General features: G+C 44.7%; 1 protein-coding gene and 1 pseudogene across 2 annotated transcripts in view; both read right to left on the reverse strand.

Annotated features, from left to right (window-relative positions):
• Nucleotides 1-19,187, reverse strand: part of LHFPL3 (LHFPL tetraspan subfamily member 3) — a 558,566-nt gene that overhangs the window by 113,114 nt on the left and 426,265 nt on the right. The window lies entirely within an intron of this gene.
• On the reverse strand, nt 8,266-9,997 carry LOC121501641 (annotated as a pseudogene).

Genomic DNA, 19,187 nt, shown 5'->3' on the forward strand with positions numbered 1-19,187 from the left:
TCTTTAGAAAAATTTATTACCATTTTTGTGGCTATTGATTTTCCTTCTGATATATTACCATCCTTGATAATATTGCTTTTTCATCACCGACATCTTAGTGGATCCAGAGAAAGAAATATCATGAGTACTTAGTAAATTTCTTCACAATGAATAACCAACTTTCTACATCTCATTTTTGTAATGCAATGCTAGTCTTTCTGTTTGCTTGTTTTCATTTTGGTTGAAATAGTTTTCTGTGACAGCTGAAATGAAATACTCAGTTTTCTTATCTCTCCTCTGTTTTCTCCCTTTTCTCTGGGCAGTAATGTAAATCTACATGCTTCATTTACCACCCAGTTGTGCAGCTGACTGCATCTTATAAATGCTAGCAAATAGCAGGATCTGATACAGACGGATGGTCAGCTCACAGGATATCTTTGAGATCTGCCTGTTTTGGTCACGTATCCCTTTGCACAGATACTTATCAAAGCTTTATGGATGGGAATATAAGTGGCTGCAAAATTGGGTCTACCAGCTGTCCAAACTCTTTCAGCATGTCTGTTGATCATCTTATTTTTCTGCTCTGTAATTTACTGAATATGGGAAAAACAGAATAGATCTTCCTTGTCTAGTAAATGAAGGGCTAACGTTACAGTAGTAAAAACAAGGTACAGGAAAACAAAGTGTTTGGGTTTCCTCTCCCGAGAGCATTTTATACAGCTATGTGCCTTCTTCCCCAGAGGCAGCAGAATTCTTTTGATATTTGAGTCTGGAAGCATGGGTAAGAGCCAAAAATGAAAAAGCTATTTAGTCATGGATAGTACCATGTCAAAGTGAACTGAAATAAGTAGCCATGATGGAGGTGATGAATTCATCTGTAATATAGTTTGGACTCACAGAGAATTCTAGTAATTTTTGGATTCAAAATGGGAGAGATATATGTTGTAGCTTCCAAGAAAGAAGCTGGCCATACAGAGATCTCTCAGATTTAAAAAAAAACAAAAACAAAACAACCAACCAACCAACCAAACACCCTAGGCTGCCAGCATGCTAGCTAATGAGGAGGCTAAGAGGCACACGCTTCTATCCACTCTCCTTCCTGGGGTGTATACCTGTGTGGCGCTCTATCCTTTGGATGGTTGTAGGCAGCAAGCCCCTGCCTGTGGAGGGAGGGATGGAGGGCAGAGATAGCACTGAGGGGAAAATGTTTTACCTTTGACTTAATTAAACTCTTTTTCATTATGCCAGAACTAGCCCCATCAATAAAATGTTGCCCACATGCTCGGTTCCCAGCCTTTTGAAATTTCCTTTGTACTTTTGTGTTTGTTTTGTGAACAAAGTTTCCTGAAGCCAGGGAAGTCTAAGCCAATGACCCCTCCACTTCCTCAGATCAGATCACAGGAGTGACAGCTTGGTTACTGGAAAGGAATCAGCTCAGAAAGACAGTTCCAATTACACCGACAAGAAGCATGGAGAGAAAGGGGGCAGTTGTGGAGGTAACAAGAGAATATTAATCATAGAAAAACAATGAGAAAATCTGGAACTTATGGAAAATATTCCAGAAAGTTCAAGATGCTCTATTCATGCTTTTCATTTATGTCAATGACATACAGAAAGACCAAATGACTTGGTGATAAAGCCACACATTTGAATAATATTTTTATAGATATGAACTGCTTTGCTTATCCTGTCTTGTTTGATTCTTATTTGAACCGGCAAGTAGAGAGATATATAATATATTCATTTTGTGTACAAGGAAATGAAGCTCCAAAAGGTTGTCACTGGTTCAAAGTCACAAATGACTAGAAATCTGGTAGTCTAGCAAGCAGTCAAGTGTGAGTTTCAGTGCACTAGAATGTCCTTTTTAATGTATTTCAGGCGGGTAAGTTATAGCAGATGACATAAATTGTAATAACCAAGATTATGATAGCCTGTTCTAGACACCATGGGTTTCAAAAGGAAGAAATGATGTGATGTTGTTCACAGGTGGTTTACAATTTGGTTGGAGAGTGTGGCCTCCATCCTGACACTGCAGGACTGGATGGTACCAAAAAAAAAGTGTAAGCAAATTCCAGAAAGGAGACCTAAGTATGGCCAGGCCAGGCTGGGAAGGTTTTCAGATGGAAGGCAGGATCTAGATGAACTGAGCAATGTACAGAAGCGGGTTCTGCCTGTGGGGAGAGTGGTGGGGTGTCTGAATCTGACCCAGGGAGCAAAAAAGCTACTTGGGAAGCATCTTGATTTTTAGTTACATATAAGAAGATTTGGGAATTTGTGGGGAGAATTGCCACAGGTGGTGAATAGACCAGGCTATGAGGACTCAAATCATTTAAAGCCTCAGCATACACTTCAAGACTCGGATTTGCTTTTGGAAGCAACCAGGCAGCCAGGCCGGAGCACAGAGCCCTGGCAAACACAGATGATCCATTTGGCTTCTGCTACTCAGCCCTGCTGCCACCAGCTTTCTTCTTGTCTTGCAAGGCAATTTTGAATACAAAAAGATAGCAGGATAAATCAAGAAATTCAGAAACCCAGTGACAGATTTGGTTGGCTGGCAAATTTTACAATGTGTAATGTTACTTTAGTGCCTTCATTACATGGTAGAGCGAGGAAAAACTCCTGGAAAAAGTTAGGGCCTGAAATCAATATGAATGTTGACAAAGACTCTTATATAGGACGTCACTCCTCCTCGAGGATGTATACGGAGGGGAATTCTCTCAAAGAACATCTAAGTCAGCCACAGGGCTTGTAATAATGGAAAGCAACAGCTTATGAATGGAGTAATTTTTGCTTTCCTACAGTTCTTTAAGGTATCCAAATCTTTTTTAAAAAAGATTTTATTTATTTGACAGAGAGAAATAAAGAGTGAGAGAGGGAGAGGGAGTGCACGGCAGAGGGAGAAGGAGAGGGAGAGGGAGAGGGAGAAGCAGGTTCCCTGCTCAGCAGGGAGCCCAATGATGGCCTTGATCCCAGGATCCCAGATTATGACCTGAGCTGAAGGCAGATGCTTAACCGACTGAGCCACCCAGGTGCCCTATTCCAAACCCTTTCTAAGGTACACATGGATTTCGTAGAAAATGATAGGGAGACAGCGACTGGTGCCTGACAATAGGAGCCAGTTTCTTCTGGTAGGTGGGGTAGTAGGACATGCAGCTGGAATCTAGGTTGCTCTGTTAATTTTGTTTTTCTCATGGCAGCATCCTGTGCAGATAGTTGAAGGTGGTTGGAACATAAAAAAGGCCAGAAACCCAGTAGAGTTAAAGAGGTCCCCATTAGCATTTCTCCCAACCTCAGGAGTCTGTTGGGGTTTACAAGTTTTAAAACTGACCTATTCCTTTACCTCTGTCCCTAGGACTGTGCTAGATTGTCTCCATATATTTTATTAAGAACATCATATCCTCATGAGGTATAGTATGAAAGAGAGAAAGAGAGAGAAAGAGAGAGAGAGAGAGAGAATTTAAATTGTGCAGGTTGGCTACTGGCCTCCATTCTAGTTAGGGAAGGCAAGCTGTCAGCGGGCATGTGTCAGGGGCTATAAATTCATCTATACTTGCTCCTTCTCAGGTCCCCTGTGCTTTCCATAGTGTGAGCATCTTGCCATGGTGTGTATTTTATTTTATTTTATTTTATTTTATTTATTATTTTCTTTTTAAATTTTTATTTATTTATGATAGTCACACACCCACACACACACACACACACACAGAGAGAGAGAGAGAGAGAGAGAGAGAGAGAGAGGCAGAGACATAGGCAGAGGGAGAAGCAGGCTCCATGCACCGGGAGCCTGATGTGGGACTCGATCCCGGGTCTCCAGGATCACACTCTGGGCCAAAGGCAGGCGCCAAACCGCTGCGCCACCCAGGGATCCCCATGGTGTGTATTTTAGTCTAAAGAAATTATTTTTCAAAAAAGCATAGTCCATAAATGCAAGAATGGTGCTCAACCAGGAAGCAACAATTGCTTCCCATGCTGGTGGGAAGAAAAGTTTGATGTGTTGGATATAGACACACGGTGGTGCTTTCCTAAAGGGATTCTCGAGGGCAATTGGCTCTACATAACTTTTTGCCCTGACACTGACTTTATCCACAACTCCTGTGTAAATGCAGTCTTGTTGAAAGATGAGAGAGAGAATGAGTGAAGGTGAAGAGAAAGATGATAGAAGCAGCAAGTATGGCATCGAGGACTCTTTCACCAACACTTCAGGACACTGTGTCCCTGCCCATGAGTGGTCCCAAGTTCCAACTGTTCAAGTAGCATCTTTCTCTCCGGCTTTAGCAAGTCTCAGTGCATTCACAGGAGGAAGGCAGGGAAAAGACAGCCCTACCCTCATTAAAAACAAAAAAAAACCCCACAAAAGTCAAGGTACTGACTGGCCTCAGTCAGTGAGAAAGCATTAGACATTGAACTGTGGATTCAGTTTGTCTTCTTACATGTATAATTTAAGCACAAAATAGAGCACTACATGCTTTCTCAACAGCGAGAGAGCAAACATAACAGAAAAAGGTTTTTATAGTCCCATTGGAGGAAGCCCTACAATAGATTGAAAAGATAAAGTGTGAAATGGTGTGTGAAGAGAATGAGCTAAGTTAACGGAGGAGTCAGTCTGAAAAGCTGTAGCTGACAGGATTCGGGATGGAGGATGCTGATGCCTTCTGGAAAGCGTGGTAGTGAATAGTCTATTGATACTCCTTGATACATGCTGAGCTCTCCGACAGGCTGTAGGTGATTCTGTACTGCTTATTTGACTACATTAGTTGACCTAAGTCACGTGTCAGAGATTATGAGAACAGAGCTAGGAAATCTGCTGAGAATACTCTTCATGGAGGAATTGCATTTTCTTCCATGTGTGAACAAAGAGAAATGGTTTCTACTCTGTCTATGGTACTATGCATGATTTATAAAAGCATCACTAGGGACAGGTTGTGTTGTATGGGGTTTAAGAATTCAATGGGAAAGAATGTAAGGAAGACAATCATCTCAAATCTATTGTTCTCATGCTTTCTATTGTTTCAGGACATGTGACTACACTGGGAATGAGCTCACATTACTTTTTGGCTTCATACCTGCTGTGTTTCAAGAAGTCACCCGAATTATACTGAAAGCACTTGTAAGACTCTCCTATACCTGAAGGGCAGAGAGCCGAGTAAGGAGAACAGGAGGCCTCAGGGATCATGCTAGGAGGGTTTCTGCGTGATTCCCAATGCAACGGTGAGCATGAGCCCACTTCAGAAGGGAAGAATATCTGCCATATTGCCCGCTGCTGAAAACATTTAAAAGACAACAAAACAAAGCATGAAGGTAAGTGGCTTGTGATAGCAAAGATGCAGCATGATAATTACAGGTTGTAACTAGGCCTAGTCGCACCCGGGGCATGATGAGAGAATTTTCTAGAACTGTCTTGTTGGTTCTGAACAATGCTGGGCTTTTAGTAAATATATTACATTGTCTCTTTAAAAGTTATTGTTCTAATAATGCAAATGCATTCATATGATCTGGGTAATTAAACTTAATTGTGTAATTAGAACAAATGAGCAGAATTAGATTGCACTAACCATATGTAACAACATTATTAGGTACATAAATCTTTTCTCCAGTTTTATATGGAACCCATCCTCCTGCCCCTCAGAGTAGCCCACAATGAGCTGTCCCACAAGACCATGAACTGTCATCTTGTGTTGTTCAGGATGGCACCTATCATTTCAGTCCCCCTTACTCCCCCCGCCTACAAGGAATTATACACGGCACTAGAGATTACATGAGGTATGCTAGTGAGGACCCATGCCTAAGTAACAGATTTAGAAAGTCGATTCTATGACAGTAATAATAGCTGCTATTTATTAAGCAATACATTACACCAGGTATTACATTAAAGCAATCATTTAATATATAATTTCATCCAAAATTGGATAACTCTAAGAGGTAGATGTTATTCTTATACTTACTTGACAGAGGAGGAGGCTGAGCAGATAGCAACACAGCTACAGGTTATTCTAAAGCTCAGCTCTTAATTATGCTACTTTGATAAAACTGACTAATTCTAAATATTGCCAGTTAAAGAAAGCCTCCACTCCCTGCCTTTATATCTTTCTTTGTAGACAGCTGGATTTTATATAAACATTTCAGTCTATAACCAGTAGCTGAGCCAGGTATGGACCATTGAGCTAGGGTAGGAAAATTTTCAAAGTGAAAATGTTTCCATCTAGCTGTATTGCTCCTTGCTGAGTGTTCATTTAATACCCATGGATCATGAATTGTTTCCAAGAAGGGAAGTTGGGGGTAGTGGAGTCTCTGTCCACAGAGAAGGTCTGGCATGGACACAGACATGGAGTTATAGAAGGGCCCAGCACACGAGGGTTAGTGTGTCTGCAATGTAGGGGATTTGGGGTTGGAGAGGAGGACTGGTGGAACAGGTGGGGGTCAGAACACAGGGGCATTGTTGGTCTTGTCAATGCTCATGGAATGAAATCTGTAGGAGGTGGGAGTCTATGGATGTGCTAGTGAGGTTAAAGCTTAAGCAACATTACTACTACTGAGATTTGTCCTTCAGAAAGAAAAAACTAGCACTAGTGTGGAGAATGAACTTCTTGAGGGAGCAAGTGCAGACAAGGATTACTGCCATAGTCCACTTGAAAAAAGATGAGGCCCTGGAGAAGGAAAGAAGTGGCCAGATTCTCTAGACATTTCCAGCTTAAGATCAACTGGATTTGGATAGTAAATAAAAACAGGTTGGTAGATTTAAGGTCAATATTAAGCAAGATTACAAGGAGGAGTGATTTTTCTTTTTATTGTTGTTTTTTGGCGTTTTTTTGGAGAGAGGGAGGGAGAGGGAGAGAGAGAGAGAGAGAGAGAGAGAGAGAGCAAGAGCCTGTGAATGAGCAGTGGGGCAGGGCTAAGGTAGAGAGAGGGAGAGAATCTCAAGCAGACTCCGCGCTCAGTGTGGAGCCCCAAGTGGGGCTCGACCTCATGACCCTGAGATCATGAACTGAGCCAAAATTAAGAGTCGGATGCTTAATCAACTGAGCCCCTCAGAAGCCCCAAGAGATTCTTTGCCTCCCCTAGGAAAGGTTAAATAAATTAACTGTTGGATATGTTGAAGTTGAAAGAACCATGGGATAGTTAGCTGGAGGTGTTCAGACAATAGATGGAGCCTCAGGTTGAGTAGGGCTAGAGGTCTAGATATTCATTTACTACAGGTATTTACTGAGTGCCTACTAAGCTCCAGGCCTATTTTAGAGACTTGGGATAGAGCAGTGTAGAGCCATCAACATGTACGTGGCTAGTAGAGCTGGGGTGTGCTGAAATCCTCAGCAGTGCAACAGCAGGAAGAAAGGATATCTGAGGCCAGAACCCTGAGGAATCTGCACCCAAAATGCGGGTGGGAAAGGGGGAGGAGAGAGGTAAAGGGACTGAGTCAGAGTGGTGAGAGGGGCAGGAGTACACAGCATTATAGGGAATAAAGCGAACAGGGTCCAGCTTTTTAATTTAAAACATTTTTTAAAAAGATTTTATTTATTCATGAGAGACACAGAGGGGCAGAGACATAGGCAGAGGGAGAAACAGTCTCCCTGAGGGGAGGCTGATGTGGGACTTGATTCCAGGGCCTGAGGTTCATAACCTGAGCCAAAGGCAGACACTCAGCTACTGAGCCACCCAGGGGCCCCTAATTAAAAAATTTTTTTAATGTGGTTAAAAAAACCCAAATAACCTAAACTCCACTATCCTAACCATTACGTATATGGTTCAATTTTATTCACACTCCCCATTTCTCCCTCCCCCCAGCTTGTGGAAGCCAGCATTCTGACTTCTATGGGTTTGGCGACTTTAGATACATCACATAAGTGGGATTGGGCAGTATTTATCTTTTTGTGATTGGCTTATTTTCTTAGTGTAAAGTTCTCAAGGTGCATTCATGTTGTAGCATGCGACAGGATTCCCTTCTTTCTTAAGGCAGAATAATTTTCCATTGTTTGTGTATGCCATGTTCTGTTTATTCATTCATCCATCAGTGGCCACCTGGGTTGCTTGCACTTCTTGGCTGTTGTGAATAATACTGTCCTGACATAGGTGTGCACATACCTCTCTAAGACTCTGCTTTTAATTCTATTGGATATACACCTAGAAGTTGTGGTACTGCATCCTATGATAGTTCTGTTTTTAATTTCCTGAGGAAACACATACTGTTTTCTACAGTCCTTTTTTTTTTTTTTTGCTTGTTTGTTTTTTCCACAAACTGTTTATTTTCCATCAACCTTATTTCCATTTTGTTTGCCTTTGTGGAAGAGCAGCTTAGGATGACTCAGTGGTTGCTCCTATCCATTTAGTGGCCTGAGGAGTGGGAGGCCTGGGCCAGTCTTCAGTGGCAGGCTGGATGCTCTAGTCTTGGGTAGGGAACTGTTGAAAGGCACAGAAGGCACCTGCCCGCTTTCAGACCAACCAGTCTGTGAATTCAGGTTGAGCAGCAGTGAACTCAGAAGCTGGAGCAGCCACTCACCCTGAAATTCTTCCTTGGTCACAGCCTGTTCAGCAGCAGCCTGCTCTTCCTTTTCAATGTCTTCAGGATCTCTGTAAGAGTAGACCTCAGGCATGACCTCCCATGGGTGCTCATGGGAAATGGTGCCGCACACTTGCAGAACCTCCCGGGCCAGCACCCACCACATCAGACCCACTGAGTGAGCTCCCTTATTTGTGGCAAGGGATGGCAATGCCACATAGCACAGAGGAGAGTCTGTGTTACACAGAGTGATGGTAGGAAGGTCCGCATAAGACGCAGGCTGGTGGTCAGCGCTGGGATCAGTAACCACCAGAAGTCTCAGCACCTGGAAGGCTGCCTGGATCTGGTTAGTGAAGGTTCTAGGAGTGAAATGGCCAGCCCTGGGAATGGTTCCAGTAGCAGCAGCAAACTTCATGCAGCTCGCCGGCCATATTCCTGGATGATATGACATGACGTCAACTGGGTTTTCAGTGGCAACAATGACATAAGCTGCCAGCATAAGCTTCTCTCAGCATAAGCTTCTCTCAGGTTCTCCTGAGATTCATGATGTAGATCCCATCGCCTTTCCCTCCGTAGATGTACTATTCCATTTGGAAGTCAAGGTTGGTCCCAGCTAAGTGGGTTCCCTGTTGCAAGGAATTTGAGGACATGCTCATCCTTCATATGCAGGACACCAAGGTCTCCAGATATTGTCAAGGTTTCCCTTTCAGTTACAACAGGAATGCAAAACAGTGCCAGATGGACCCTTCCCTGGGTAGCACAGAAAGGCAGTCCACTTGATTTTTGATATCACTGTCTTAATTCTGACTACAAAAGATAGAAATGACAGCTATTTGGCATAATAGCTGTCTGTGTGTTGAGTGGAAATGTGCATCATTTTTAATCCTCAAAACAACATTCTGAAGTGGTATTATTGCCACAGTTCGCAGATGAAGTATAGAAATGTTAAATAGGCCAAGGAACTAGTTAGGGCCTGGGACTTGAATTCAGGTCTCTCCTAATTTTCAGATGCAGCCATTTTCATGTTTTATTTCTTTTTTTAAAAAAGATTTTATTCATTTATTCATGAGAGACACAGAGAGAGAGAGGCAGAGACACAGGCAGAGGGAGAAGCAGGCTCCCTGCAGGGAGCCCAACATGGGACTCGATCCCAGGACCCCAGGATCAGGCCCTGGGCTCAAGGCAGCAGTGAGCCACCAATGTGAGGGCTGAGCCACCAGGGCTGCCCTCACGTTTTATTTCTGGTGCCAAGTGCCTGTTTTCCCAAATTCCCTAGGGATTTATGAAATGTTTTTCACCATTTGGAGAGTATTTCATGAATTACAAGGTAACATTTAAAAGAACTGGGAGTCAGGAGTCATATTGCCACTCTCATAATTCTAGCCCCAAAGTCTTAAGTAATCATCTCTCTCCACGCAGCACGTGGAAGCGGGTCGTTCCTACACACTGCCAGCGACACCCAGGCTGGCACCACAACAAGCCTCTCTTCTTCAGCGCGGTGTCTGCATTGTAACCGGTTGCTGTCATTGTTCAAAATTAATGAATAGTTTGCAAACTAGCATCACTTCTGTGAAAGTTGATGGACATATTAATTATACCTTATTTAGATTTCACAGTTGCGTGACCCAGATTCTTCTCTTCTGCCAAATTTCCAAAGAGGCAGTGGCATTTTAAAAACTTCAGTTAAACATAGTTAGTGTATTAAAATGCAAACAATGGAGGAATTGGCCATGCAGAAATGGGAAGATGATGAGCTTAGTTTATCTGACTTCAGGACTAGAGTCAGATAGTCCATTTTCAGGGTTTTTGGTTGATTCAATAGAGCACATATTTCCCTTCTGGGGTTTTATTAAAATCTTTTGTAGGCACTGTATCTACTCTGTGTCTCCTTTCTATTATACAAGGATCAAGGCATTTACTGGAAGACTGATCCCAGCTGCTGATTAACAACATCCTCAGTGCATTAGATCTCTTGTTTTGGGTGTTTATAATCTACATTGATAGAAGATTGGGATGCACACAGGGGTTTGAATCTTGGCTTCACAATTTCATATTGAGCTACTGCCAATAGGACAGGCATTATGTAGATGCTGAGGATATGGTAATACTTATGATACAGCCCCTGCCTATGGGAGCTCAAAGGGGGCCCTGCTGGGGGCAAACAAGTAAGCGGGTAATTCAGTACCCTAGGACAGGGATATGATCGCAGGGAGAGAGGGATGACAGGAAATATGCAGGAGAGATCCCTATCCTAGTAGTTTAGTGGAGGATTAGGTCAGGGAAAGCTGCCTGGGGGAAATGTTGTCTAACTGTTTCAGTGTTTCTCAGGCATCAGTATGCACCAGACCCAGGTGACTGAATCAGAAGACTGTCAAAATAGACATTTCTGGGCCCCACCTCTAGAATTTCTGATTCTGTACATCTGGGGCCTGAGAATGTGAATTTCTAACAAGTTTCCAGTTGATGCTGATGCTGCCTGCTTTGGAACCACATTTCAAGAATCACTTGTCTAAGCCAAGATCTGAAGGAGGGTGAGAATGGAAAATGTGTGTGTGTGTATGTGTGTGTGTGGCCCATACTTGTGCTCACCCATGGGAGGTGGAGTGCTGGGTAGAAGGATATTCCAAAGGGAAAAGAATGTACAAAGGCTTGAAGATAAAAGAGAACATGGCATACCTGGGGACATCAGTATTGTAGAGTTGAGAGTATAAGAAGTTGTGAGGGGTGAAGCGATGGTATCAGGAGTGACAAATTGCAAAGGACCCACAAAGGACTCCATGCTAAGGAGTTGAGTCATGGCAGTGGGAAGCTGCCAAGTGGTTGGGTCAGGAGAGTAATGTGATGGGATATGCATTATAGAAAGGTCTCTCTCGCTTCACTGTGGATAACAGGACGGAAAGGGCAACATAGGAGCAGGGAGACGAGTTAGGAGGGCCTTGCAGTGACTCAGGAGAAAGATGATGGTGGCTGTGTGGAGACTGCTCTTTGCCAAGGAGAGGGCTGTGGTGGATTGAAGTCAGCCACAAAGTCCTATATCCCTCTTCCCATTGAGAGATGAGGTCTATATCTCCTCCCTTTGAATCTAGGTAGGCTTATGATTGGTTGGCCAACAGAATAAGGTAAAAATAATGCTGCATCAGATTCCAGGCCCAGTTTTGAGAAATTGGCAGCTTTCTTCAAGATCCCTCCATCTTGGAGCATTTGTCATGGCTCCCTGGTCTGCCTCATGAGATGACCGACAGCCTTGCTGGAGAGCCTCTGTGGAGAGGTCTAAGACCCCCTGGAGAGGGAGGGTGCCAGCTTTCTGCTTCTCCCTGCCAAGTGCTGGGTATGTGAGTGAAGACCTCATGGACCTTTCAGCTCAGCCCAGCTGCTGGCTGAATGTCACCAAGTGACCCCTGGCAATGCCATGTAGAGCAGAAGAATTGCCTTGCAGAGCCCTGCCTGAATTTCTGACCCACAATATTATGAATGTAATAGAATGGTTGTTGCTTTATGCTGCCAAGTTCTGGGGTAGTTTGTTCTGCAATAATAGATCACCAGAATAGTTTTAGTAATTGACACACACAGAACACCAATATCTAAGGGGCAGGTGGGGGGAAGAGAGACCCTCAAAGCAGAATAAATTTCAAGGAAAGAGAAAAACAAGAAGAATATGGTGTTGTGGAAGCCAAAAGAAGACAGGGCTCTAGGCAGGAAGGAGTGGTTAGCAGAGACAAATGCTACAGAGGAGCAGAAAAGGATAAAGACCAAACAGTGTTCCTTATATTTAGTGGCACAGAGGTCACTGTTGACATTGGGTGACATTGGTGAAAATCTAATAAGCCAGAAGACAGCTTATAGTGAGGAGACAGAAGGTGAAAGTAACTCTGTCAAGAAGCTTCAAGGAGAGGGGGTAGCTCTGGGGGTTTGTAGGGTTGAGAAAATGTTTTTATTTTTAAGTTATCAGACTTGAGAGCACATCTCATACTGATGGGAAGAATGCCAGGAGAGGGTGAAGAGAGGTCCTGGGGCAAATGATACTGTGAAGTTCTGCATAACACAGAGAGCTGGGTTCCAAATACAGGCAGAGGGATTTGCTTAGGGTGGAAGGAGGGACCCTTCTTCCACTGTGACAGGAGAGAATAGGAAAATGAGGGTACAGAGGAAGAGAAATGTGAAGATGCGTAGCAGCTGTAAGGTGACGCTTATCTGATGGCACCTCTTTCTCCTCTGAGGTAGGAGACAAGGCTGTGTGCTTAGAGAGGTGGGGGAATTGGGGAGATGAGACTTTCAGGAGATTGGGAAGGCTTGGGATAGCCACTGTGGGGATAGCAGAGGACCAAGCAGAGAGACCCAGGACTGCATCCATGAAAATGGTACCTACTTCTATGCTTGTGTGATCTTCTTTTCCCTTTGGTCCCATCTAATGGTCCAGGGCTAGAATCAAGGAAAAGCAGACAGTTTGGATGAATGTTGGGTTGGCATCTTGGAGGACTTGTATAAGGACACATAGTAAAGGACTTCAGGATGTTGGCAAAGGAAGGACTGAAGTAAGGGTGCACGCATCAGAAAGCCAATGATGACAGAGAAGAGTCAAGTTTGAGGGATCAAGGTCTTGATCAGCTTGAAGGAGAGAGGATGGGGATCTGATTTTGCTTTTTCAGAGGTTCTAGGTAATGGCAGAGTCCAAGGTCTAGAGTTGGTGGCTGGGGTGCACAGGAACTGAAGGCAAGACAGAGAGGAAATCTATGTGGATGGTCTCTGACAAGGTCTCTGGAGGTGGCAGGGTTTGAGGGTGAAGGAAGACAAGGGGGCAGCTGCCAGAGTGTTCACAAAGTGTGCAAGCCTGGGAGGTTTGACTGTTATCCCATTCTACAGGAGAAGAAACTGAGGCATGGAGGTCACATAGCTATTGAGTAGCAGAGCCAGGCCTCTGAACCCAGGGAGTCTGGCTGCAGAGTTTCATGCTCTACAACACGAAGCAGCCTGTCATCACGTAGATGGGAAAATAGCCGTAGAAGGCTCACGTGTGGGGAGGAGAAGAGGGAAGGCCAGGTTTCTGAGGACACGTGTAGCATTCCAACTGGATCTTGAAGAATAATTGTAGTTCACACATATTTGGCCAGGAATTATGGCAAGTAATGTACATGAAATCATTCCATTGAATTGACCTCTCCTGATGTCCCTACATGGTGGGCTCAGTCATCACTGTCTCCATTTTATTTTTTAAAAAGATTTATGAGAGAGAGAGAGAGAGAGAGAGAGAGAGAACACACACCTGCAGGGGTTGGGGAGAGGGAGAGAGGGAATCTCAAGCATATTCTCTACTGAGTGTGGAACCTGATTCATGACCCTGAGATCACGACCTGAGCCAAAACCAAGAGTGGACACTCCACCCACTGAGCCCCCCAGGTGCCCCTCACCACCCTCACGCTAGAGAAGAGGACACTGAAACACAAAGTAGCTCAGCACTGGCTGAATGTGACAGACCAGATGTTGGAGCCTGGATTGTAACTGAGGCAGGCTGGTGCCAGAGCCAGGGCACCCAACCACTGCCCTGTAGGTGCCTCAGCCCGGAAGCTCCAGGAGGACGGTGGGAGGGGAAGGAGGCCTTGAGGTCAGCGGGAGTGTGTGTTGGCCATGGCTGGAGGAGGTGTGTGTGGGAAATCAGTGGATGTTATAGGTTCAGGGAGCTCCTGTAGGGTACACATAATGGCTGGAAAGCTGGAGAAACAGAGTGAGGGAATCAGGATAAGTATTCCTTCTAGGTGAGTATGAAGAGCTTGGGTACTTCTTGGGTCAATTTGTGGAGTGGTGATGTCTGTGGTTGGCATGTCCCTGCCTCCCCTACCCCTACACCAGACCTCATGCCCCTTAGTGACAGTCAACCGATGCTGGCTAGGTGACGCAAATGCTCATAGAGGCACAAGGGCCTGAGGTGGTGTGGTCGCCACCCACACACGGGGTTGTGGGAGAATCAGCTGATTCATAGTAGAGTTGGGCTTTAGATGAGTGGAGGTAGGGACCCCTTAGAGCCCCTGACAATGACAAATCTGAGCCCCCCACCCTTGCTCAATCTTGTGGTTCCAATGGCATGGGAAGGACATTCTGAGAGCTAAGTGGTGCTCAGGGTCTGTCAACAGCGGCACCTGCGGCCCCACCACCCTGAGAGGATCTGGGTCTTTCTCTTTCCTCTGAAGCAGGGCTGTGGCCCCAGGAAGCTGAGCCCAGGTCCTCATGGAAGGAGCTTGTGGGAGCACTGTTTGGAGAAGGAGAACAGATTAAATACACCCCCGAGTCTCTCCTCGACATCAAACCTGCACAGCCCAACAAGCAGCTGGTGACATTAGGCTGCCACAGTGCCTTGGTTCAATCACAAGGGGTCCCTGTCTTCTCCTTTCCTTTCACGTGGGGGAATTTCTCAAAAGAACACGATTTCTGCTGTGTCTCCACTCCACCTCTGCCTCCTGCTCAGTCACTCAGATAGGGAGGGAGAGAACACAAGAGGTTTTCTCAGCCAGCAGCAGCCAGAGAGGACCCGGATACGCTCTGCCCAGTTTTCTGTGCTGTAATTAAGTAAGACAAGCAGTTTTCTCTGAAGTGCTGGTGATGAGCCACTGGGGATTTCTGGGAAGGTTGCCTTTGGGAGTTTGGATCAGGCCAAGGGAATAATTAGCTGCAAAGGGAAGTGAGGAGCTGCAGACAGAGCAACGGGGAGAGCATCCTCAGGAAAAGCCTCGTGACTCCTTATTCCCAACAGGCCCTGGGCCCGTGGTGACCGAATTGGGAGGGATGGGGGTGTCCGCCAATGGGCTTCAGGGCTCATTTGAGTACCATTCCCTGCTTACCCCTTGATCCCTGTTTTCTAGGAGCACCGGGGAGGAAGATACCAAGTGCTCAAGCCTGAGTGCTCATCTCCAAACACATCAAAGAACATACAAGGATCCATTAAAAATGATACATGGAACATGGTCCTTTCAAGTCAGAAAATGAAGACGAGAGGCAGCTTCTTTCTCTGCAGGCCGCACTGTCACCTGCAGGGCTACAGTTGAACTCCCTGCAACAGTGGCCCAGACCACCTGACGCTCGGGACCTGATAGCCCTGTGCCCTCTGGAAGATGCTGGAGCATAACCGTGCTTCCCAGCAGGATGGCCAGGGCTCACTAAGTCCGAGCACGGTTTTACTTCTCAATGGGGCTGCTTGTCACAGTTGAATCGGGAGTGAGGGGTATCCAGTCTTGAGCTGTGTTTGTTCCCCTTGTAAAGGCCTGTCACAGCTTCGTACCTCGTGAGATTAGTTACCCCCCAGTCTAGCAGCCCGGCCACCCACGGTGACCCTCACAGTCCCACGTGCTGTAAAGTAGGAGACTAGGCACAAGGGAAATATGCGATGAACAGAACCCCTCACCTAAACGTCAGGATAAATATCTGGGACATTGCAGTGGCATTTTCTTGTCAGTTTAAGAGCGGAGATTCTTCAGGTGTGGTCCTGGGACCACCAGCAGATTATTCATATAACCCGGGAGCGTGTTAGGATTCTCACTCTTGGCACCTCCTCCCCCACCCCAGGTAACAGACACCCTGGGAGTGGGGCCCAGCAGAGGAGGCCTTGGGAGATGATTCTGAAGCCCGGGGTTATGTGGGAACCATGAGTAAAAGAGGGAGCAGTCAGGGGGCTCTTGTGCCCGGACTAGGACTTGGGGTGTTTCAGACTGGAGATGTCTTTGCGAGAGCTTTGGAGGAAGGCCTGAGAGAGAGGATCATATTGGCAGCAGGGGTGGGGGAACCCATAGGTACCTTGGTAGCATGGATTTGAGGTGTGGTTTAAAAAAATTCGCTCTGTTTGGTATTGTATTGTAGTAACGGCAAAGTGTCGTATTTCCAAATAATTTATCAGTGTAGGCAGATAATTTCGGCGGTAGCCCAGATGACTTTGGACCCACAGAAGGGATTTACTTCCTAGTCCTTCATGTCTATGATGTTCACCACAACAAAGCTTTGATGTTATTAGGAATGCATTTAGATTTATATCCACTGGATCTAGATCCCCTCTTTGGCATTGGTCTGGTACTAGCTAGCTCATACCTTAAATCCAGACTAGAAAATATGGACAGAGGCTATTTTTGAAATTACATTCTCCTTCTCTTCTTCCCAAACAATGCATTCTGAGATTCTGATACGAATAGGAGGCATTTTAGGGCACATGTGGAAAATCACGATTTAAGAAAAATGTGAGCATGCATTTTTTATGTTCTGAGAAGCTAAGAAAAAAATATGGAAGAGAAAGTTCAGAGAATCTAGGAGAAACCCTGAAGAATAAGCCTTTTAGCCAAGAAGAAAAATTGTTAGTTGTTGGCTATATTCAGAAGATTTGCATTTTTAAAGTTAATGACTTATATAATAAAAGGTTCCAGTTAAATTATTATAGTGGCTGCTTGCTTCAGGGCAAGTGAAAACCTTTGAGGTTTTAAATCATATTCTTCAGTCTGGCAGGAGAGGGCATTTTAAATTCTTGCAAACTATTTCTTTAATCTCTGTAACTTTTCTCTACCTGGTCCCCTATATGTAACTGGCAGGAAAATGAAAAAAAAAATTTTTTTTTTTTTTTTTTTTTTTACAAAAAAAGTTGGTATTCAGGCACGAATGGGTAGTTAATGTTAAGATTGCTGAGGCTTCCCTGGAAATATTATTTGGTTGGTAACCTATGAAAAATTAGTAGCTGTATTTAACTGCCTGAATATAGCATATTATGGTTATCCTACTTTTGAGCCTTGGTGTGATTCAACCTTTGACCTGTGCATTGACAATGACTCTTGAAATCAAACCCGTCCCAGAAAAGCTAGCGATTTAACTGTTTTAACTGTAACGATGGCTCAGCATTTGCCTTGCATCAAAGAGGCAGGGCAAGTGGAAATTTTACAGTGTGGTTCTGCTCTAATGTAGAAAGATGCTAAGAGTCATATATTTTGCCTCCTGACTGAGGACTTTAATCCAGCATGCTATGGGTACTGCAAACAGAGATCCTCAGAGCAAAACTCCATAAAAGGAACAAAATCAGATAGAATTGAATATACAAAAGCACTTGAATAAAATGGACTGTATCTTGATGCCCAGAATATAAGTAGTCAAAAAACTCTTTTTCCATAAAGCTCAAGTTCTGGAAAAACACTGGGACATAGTGATGCGCATTTACGTAGAGGCTTTACTGGGGTTTAAGCTCTGGAAGCCTGATGTGGGGCTTGATCCCAGCACCCTGAGATCATGACCTGAGCTGAAGGCAGACACTTAACTGACTGAGCTACTCTGGCTCCCCTGTATAATATTTCTTAAATTTACCTAACTGGAGAGCACTTTGGTTCTGCTGTGGAGAATCATGACAGCCTGGTGCTAATTGTGATGGCCTTTTGGGTGGTGCTGATGGGGCTGTGACTTCCCCATCATGAGTAAGGACAATCAGGGCTGATCAGGACCAGGTATAGAAGTCCCCCTCCATATCAGGGCAGGGCCCACCCTGACTCCCCCACAGCAGCACCCTGCCTGTCTGTGGTCAGCTCACCAAGACGGTGGGTGAGGTACAGCCAGCAGCCCCTCATTGCCCCATCAGTTCCTGGGTGGGGGAGAGACCCCCCAGAGGGCCTCTCTGGCTCTGAGACAGCTGCTGTGGATGACAGGGAGACTGGGCGGCTTCATTTACATTCAAGCAGCTGTGATCCCATACAAGCTAGAAGGGAAAGCCCACAAGGGAGAAAATGACTTACTCATAAAATTTTAATAAATAGGTTAAAAGAAAAACCTGCCTCAGCTCCTTTTTGTGTTGCCGTCAGCAAGCCCATCTCTTGTAGCAAGCTGACATTCTTGTCGGCAGTACTGTTAAGAGCACTCCAAATAAGGTAATTACCCAATAAAGTTAATATTAATCAAATTGCATGGGACTTGAATTAAAAATATATCTGATTGCAAGATTGAAGTCCAAGTCATGTGTCTTACCCACCAAATGTGCAGTTTGCCTGCCTCGAGAGTAGGAAGTGGCATGGGGAGGAGGCTGCCATTTATATTCTGAAGGTGAACCCACTCTCAGAAGGAGGACCTCCAAGGATGCTTTATTCTCTACTTCAAGGCAGCAAGGGAATGAGGTTTCTGCTTTCTACTTTATCTCTGTGTGATGTTTCCGTTCACTTTGCTGGGCAGCAGTGCAGGTTAGCACAGCCAGTCCTTTCTTGTGAAGAGTGAGCTAAGGTGGCCTTAGAATGGGAAAGGGCACTGCTGGGTGGGTTCCAGTGTCCTTGTAGGGCTGTTGCGAGGAGGCAATCTGAGCCATTGTCTGAGCTCTCCTGTCAGCATGCCCTGGGACTGCATGGCTGGAGACGGACACAAAAGCCATTACATTTGAGCAGAAAGAGCTCAGGACGTGGGGTCAAAAGACTTGAGTTCTAATAGTCTCTGTGTCATTAACTAATTCAATGATTTTTGGCAAGTCAGTTCCCTTCTTTCTGCCTCATTTTTCTTTTCTGTCAAATGATGGTAAAAAATTCACTCTATCCCTCTAGGGGAGAGAATAAAAAGAATAATAGACATGGAAGTATGAATTTAAGTAGTTATCATTAGCCTCAAGTGATTGGTCAATAGGAAAGTTGTCATTTTAGGGTATTAAAACAAGATGAAACAGAAATTTATAAAAATCAAAAATAAAACTAAGGAAACAGAAGTCCAGGACTAGGTGGCTTCACTGGCGAAT

Source organism: Vulpes lagopus, chromosome 11 (genome assembly GCF_018345385.1).
Source record: "Vulpes lagopus strain Blue_001 chromosome 11, ASM1834538v1, whole genome shotgun sequence".
NCBI classification, from domain to species: domain Eukaryota; kingdom Metazoa; phylum Chordata; class Mammalia; order Carnivora; family Canidae; genus Vulpes; species Vulpes lagopus.